The sequence below is a fragment of the Taudactylus pleione genome, unplaced genomic scaffold (assembly GCF_031769625.1).
Source record: "Taudactylus pleione unplaced genomic scaffold, aTauple2 ptg000006l, whole genome shotgun sequence".
Classification (NCBI taxonomy): domain Eukaryota; kingdom Metazoa; phylum Chordata; class Amphibia; order Anura; family Myobatrachidae; genus Taudactylus; species Taudactylus pleione.
The window spans coordinates 27,191,402-27,197,401 of NW_028284409.1; the positions used below are offsets into that span (position 1 = coordinate 27,191,402).

The following is a 6,000-nucleotide window of genomic DNA, read 5'->3' on the forward strand; positions in this document are numbered from 1 at the left end:
CCATTTTGTAGGTGGGTAGGAGGGGTGGCTGCACAAATGGAGACGTTCCCAAAGGCCCTACTGACATCACTCGTGATGTCAGTAGTGGACTTCCTGCTCTATTAGAGCAGGAAGTACACTCGGCATTGCGAATGCTAAGACCCTACCTTAGGGTATCCTCACAATGCCGATGGTCACGATAATCGCGACCATCGCCAGGCAACTCACACAAGCTGTGGGTTGTCACCCACAGCTGTGCGAGCGGCCTGGAGGCTGAAACTTAAAAAAAAAATGCCCTGATTTAGAGCGAGCGAATCCCAACCTGGGGTGAGACACTTGAAGTCCCCTCCAGGGGAATAACACCACGAACCCCATCTTGGGGCATTACACTGGGAACCCTGTCCTGGGGTAAAACACTTGAATTCCCTTCCTGGGGTATAACACTGGGAACCCCATCTTGGGATGAGGCACTTGAAATCCCCTCCTGGGGTATAACCCTGGGAATCCCATCTTGAGGTATAACACTTGGAACCCCATCCTGGGGTGAGACACTTGAGGTCCCATCTTGGAGAATAACACCACGAACCCTATCTTGGGGCATTACACTGGGAACCCCGTCCTGGGGTAAGACACTTGAATTCCCCTCCTGGGGTATAACACTGGGAACCCCATCTTGGGATGAAGCACTAGAAATCCCCTCCTGGGGTATAACCCTGGGAATCCCATCTTGAGGTATAACACTTGGAACCCCATCCTGGGGTGAGACACTTGAGGTCCCATCTTGGAGAATAACACTTGAAATTCCCCCTTGGGGCACAACAATGGGAACCCCATCCTGGGGTGAGACACTTGAATTCCTCTCCTGGGGTATGACACTGGAAACCCCATCCTGGGGTGGAATACTTGAAATCCCTTTCTGGGGAAGAATATTTAAGGCTCCCTCTTGGGGCGTAACACTTGGAGTATAGCATTAGAGGTCCCTCCTTGGGGTACGACACTTGAAACCCTCTCCTGGGGTATAGAGTCAGGAAACCCCTGTTGAGGTACTTGACTTGAGGCCCCTTCCTGGGAAACAAGATTCGAAACCTTCTTTTGGGGTGAGAGACTCAAGGCCCCCTCCTGGAGTACAGAACTTGACACTCCCTGTTGGAGTATGGGACCTAAAACCCCCTTCTGGGGAAGCTGACTTGGCTTTTCCTTTCGGGGTATGCAATATGAAACCCCCTTTTGGGATGCAAGAACACAGACTTCCTCCTGGGGAGAGTGGCTCAGAACCCCCTCTTGAGGTATGGAACTTGAGACCCTTTCTTGGGGAGTAACACTTGAAATTACAGCCCGCTCCTGGGGCATAATACTCGAAACAAAGGCCTCCCTTTGAGGCATGAAACTCGAAACGAAGGCCCTCTCCTGGGGCGTGAAACACGAAACGATGGTCTCCTCTTGAGGTGTGTAACTCGAAATAAAGGCCCCCTCCTGGGGCATGAAACTTGAAACGAAGACCCCTCCCTGGGGCGTGAAACTTGAAATTAAAGCCCCCTCCTGGGGTACAACACTTGTAACCCCCTTCTGGGGTGAGAGATTTGAAACCCCCTCCTGGGGCATGAAACTTGAAATGAAGGCCCCCTTCTGGGGCGTGGAACTTGAGACCCCATCTTGGGGTGCGAGACTTGACACCCCCTCCTGGGGTGCGAGACTTGGGACCCCCTCCTGGCAGGGAATGCTGACCGGCCACTCCGATTGGGCCTGGGAAGCATCCTCTGCCTGCCTCCTGACTGGTGTGGCCCTAAATGCCTAAAAGTATACCGGTCCAAAGGACAGATGGCACCCTGCCCCCCCGGCTCAGCCCGCCTCTGGTCCTCCGCCCACAGCTCTGCTGTCAAAGGAAAAAAAATTGTTTAGTGCTTGAAGTGCCGGTATGCCATACCATTGCATATTGGTACACTTCAAGCACTGGGAAGATATATAGTGGCTGGGGCTAGAGAGATACTGCAAGGCTGCTCACCTTTATAGATGGTAGTGAACTAATGACCGCTTCAAAGCAGATATGGTTTAAATGCAGTTGGCAGAATCTAAGGGGACTTTGTATACACACTCCAGTCTAACTAGATTCACTTAGGGGTCAGTAAAACGGAGCAACAATCACTACTAGTCTTGGGCGTTCTTAAAACTTGGCTATATAAGTGGAATCTATTTTGCTATTATCTAGTCTGAAAGTGCACCTGATGAACACAGTGGATGTGCCAGATGTAGCTATCACAAGATAAAGGTATTGACGTGGACGGTAGGTCCAGTACTCAGGGGATTTTGGGAGCTACTTAGAGCAGGAGATGTCCATACTCCTAGTGTCTGTTAATTTTCGGATAGTGTTGGTGCGCTACACCTTGATGATATTATTGTTTATGATATTATTGTTGTAAAGGGATTGGGGGTGGGTGAGGCCTGCAGGGGGGCCTATTTTGTCAGTCAGGCCCCACCATTTCTGATGGCAGCCCTGCTCGGAAGTTAGGTTTATCAAACCATTGCATCGCGAAAGCTTGATTGTATGGATTTATAGAAAAACTTCTCACTGCGATCAACAGGGCCATCTCTTCCATTGGGCTTGTTGGGCAGTTGCCCAAGGGCCCAGAGCTTGTAGGGGCCCGCCAACCCACCACCATGCAGCCACGGCCAGTTGGTAAATTTGTGATATTTTTATAAGCCGGCCGCTGGTGCACTGTATTCTGATCTAACATCCCCCGCCCTCCCAGTGTTGAGTACTCACCTCAGTCCCAGTTTCTCTTCATCCACCGGCTTCAGACCAATCAGACAGAGTCTCTCTGCATGTGTGGGAGGTCTGATGGGTATGCAGGAGGGTTTCATTTTATTGAACATTTAATTTTTTTTCCCGTGAATGGGTGGGTAGGGGGCCCCTGTGCATTGGTTTGCCCAGGGCCCACACTGCTGTTTAGACAACCCTGCCCTCATATCATTATGTATGGTGTGTAAATGATGACTGTTAAAACACATATATGCTGCAGTGTTTTTATCATGCACATATGTGAATTAAATATGGCAGTATATCTTGCAAATGTTTTCTCATTAATCCATGTCTACACAATGCACTGATGGTAAGCTACACATGTATCAGTTTGTGGTAACTTGTATCCCTTGCTTGCTTTGGTATCAATTAGCAAGAGACAATGTTGTACTAGCAGACCTGTAGGTGTAAACAGACAAGATAGTAATGTTTGTAAGTACAGTTAATGGAGTACAGTCATATATGATAGGTACAGTACTTAGATGCTTTAGAGCTGTTGGTGGGTAAAAAGTCAGTCAAATAACTTCCTTATGTAAGTAGCGGTGTCCCGCTATGTGGTCTCACTGTGATACACCTCTTCGTCCTTGTCTGTCCCCTGGATGTCACGCCGTGCCCGGTGTTGTTAAACTTGCTTATTTGTGCAGCGCTCTGTGGTGGCTGTTTTCCCCGCGCCGATCACTGGGCAGGGCAACCTTTCACTTTCTGCAGCACACCTGAACACTATAGTCCAATTCAGTGTGCAGGTTGAGCCCCAATATTGATTGTACAGATGTGTATTTAGCTTAAGCCTAGCCTTTTAATAAATGGAGCACTGATGATGCCTCCTGCGACTCCCATATGCAGAATGCTCAGTAGACTTGTGTAAAACTATGGATATTTGTAACTGAGAGGAAGAAATCAGTGAAGAGTAGCAAAAAGGACCTTGAATAGCCTCTCCTTTACTATCACTTTGGAGTTTCCGGTTTCTTTGGACATTCAGCCATCATATGACCCAGAGCTCCACAATACAGACATAAATTGGTAATGATGACAACGGTCCAAGAAGACAACAGGTAGTAACAGTACTGGTTTTTATAAGGAGTATAATACAATATAACACTGCTTCTCAATCATTTTCCATCTGGGAACTCCTTGACAGCCCATTTCTGTTATTTGTACCCCCAACATTTGCAACTTAATAAATGTGTACTGAATATAATTGCTATTAGATAAATGTTTAGGCACCTCTTTATATAAAAGCTATAAATGTGCTAGAGATTTTAAAATAAAAATGTATGCAACAATAGAATGACTTGATAAAAGAAGTATAGAAGACATGCATTTCTTTAGAGATACACAAATAGACTTTTTTATTTTGTTGTTAGAGTCCTACTTTTAGTTGGTAGGTTTTGATATGTTTTACCTTTTTAATTAACCTGTTTGATCATATTAACAAACATGTATACTTGATATATTATGACTTTATTTTTGCTTATAGTTCTGTTTTTTATATACACTGGATTTTCTTATTTTATCAGTTTCATTGTTTGAATATGTGTCAGCAGTATAAAAAGACTCAATAGTACTAAAAGAGATACATTTAATTATTTGTATGAGCTTTAACTGTGGTTATATTATTAGTTTTATACCAGGGAAGTGTTTCATAATCCTTTGTAATGTGTACCCAGAAGGGAAAAGTGTTTCCATGCCTCTAGTTATGAAAGCAAAGTTTCCCATTAAGACACAAGTTGATGTACTTAAGATTTAGATGTGGAGCGATTCCAAGCTCTCCTTGTATCATAGCAAAACAGGTTATTCTTAACTTGCAAAGAAGGAAGCTAATATTAGCTCAAGATAAATAGCCAAAGGAACAAACGTAAACTAGGACATACTCTAACCCAAACTGGGAATCTTAATTAGATAAATTAACAAGGCTTATTTCACAGTCACATATTATGGAAACAGACTCAACACATCATTTCTGTATGGTTTTTTCCATTCCAAATAAAGTTATTTTTCTAAAGAGAAATTACTTGACCTGAGGCAATTCATTTTAATTAAATGTCTTTCTCAACTCAATATAAGAACAGTATGTCTAGACATTTTGCCAACTATACAAAATGACAACTGTGCCATCTATCATTGTTACAGATTTTAACAGAGATACATGTAACCGGGGTTCACCTTTACCTAACTGATACTCTATTCTTTTAAGGTCACAGCCAGTCTTCTTGATGTGGTGCCTCCAACCAAGTCAGGAGCAACCGTCCACCAGGTGCAGGATTGGGATGATCCCCTGATAGCTATCTACTCACCACCCATAGCAAATATATAATTATAAATATATGTATGTATTTTATTTATTTCTATACCCATACTCTACAGGTGAGTTTAGATCTTATTCAGGTCACAGGCAGATGATGAACAAAACCTTAATGATGAAAAAAAATTTCAGGAACACTCAATTTTTGTTTCAGAGAATTCAGATGAGTTGTTGAACCCCTGAGCTCTACAGCTATGTATTCACACTTAGGGCCCTATTTATCAATATTATTTTTACTAAAAAAAAAATAGGTGTTTTTCATGAAATACTACTGCAAGCCCTTTAATTTGCAAATTTTTAGTAAGCAAATCTCATTTCTCACACTTATAATGGGAAATGTGATCTGCTCAGATTTACTAAAAATAAATTGTAAAAAAATACCTGGGAAAGCCCTGTGATTATAATACTGGCTTTTGATATCAGCTTTGTGGTCTAAAAAAAAAAAAAGTTAATAAAAACCAATATTTACCTGCATCCCAGGAGCTGTGAACGGTGCTCTGGTGAGGTCCTTTGGGACTTCAGTCAGCTAGTCTCCGGGCTCCTGCACTGTAGCCCTGATTCAGAGCCGGTCGCTGTGACAGAGCGCTTGCTCTGAATCAGGGCCGGTCTTTTTTTGTTTTTAGAACGGCCACCTGGCCGCTCACATAGCTGTGGGTTACCACCCACAGGTATAGCGAGCGGCCAGGAAGATGGTCGCGATCGTCAAGACCATCGGGTTTGCGACGAGACCCTTGTGGTAGGGTCTCATTGCCGCAAGCCCCAGAGAGCTTTTAGCTCAAACGGAGCCGAAAACTCTCCCACTGACATCACTTGTGATGTCAGTGGGGCCGCCCCCAGATGGTAGGCGTTCTCATGGGAACGCCTCCATCTGGGCAGCCACCCCCCCGGCCCGCCCACCAGAGGGGCGTGCTGTCACTCAACA

At 44.6% G+C, this 6,000-nt stretch overlaps 1 long non-coding RNA gene across 1 annotated transcript in view; it reads left to right on the forward strand.

Moving 5' to 3' along the window:
• Window positions 1-5,064, forward strand: part of LOC148543158 (uncharacterized) — a 34,304-nt gene extending 29,240 nt beyond the window's left edge. The window contains exon 3 of the long non-coding RNA XR_015871118.1: window positions 4,971-5,064. This is a non-coding gene — a long non-coding RNA (uncharacterized LOC148543158). The remainder of the gene's footprint in view (window positions 1-4,970) is intronic.
• The last annotated feature ends 936 nt before the right edge of the window (window positions 5,065-6,000 follow it).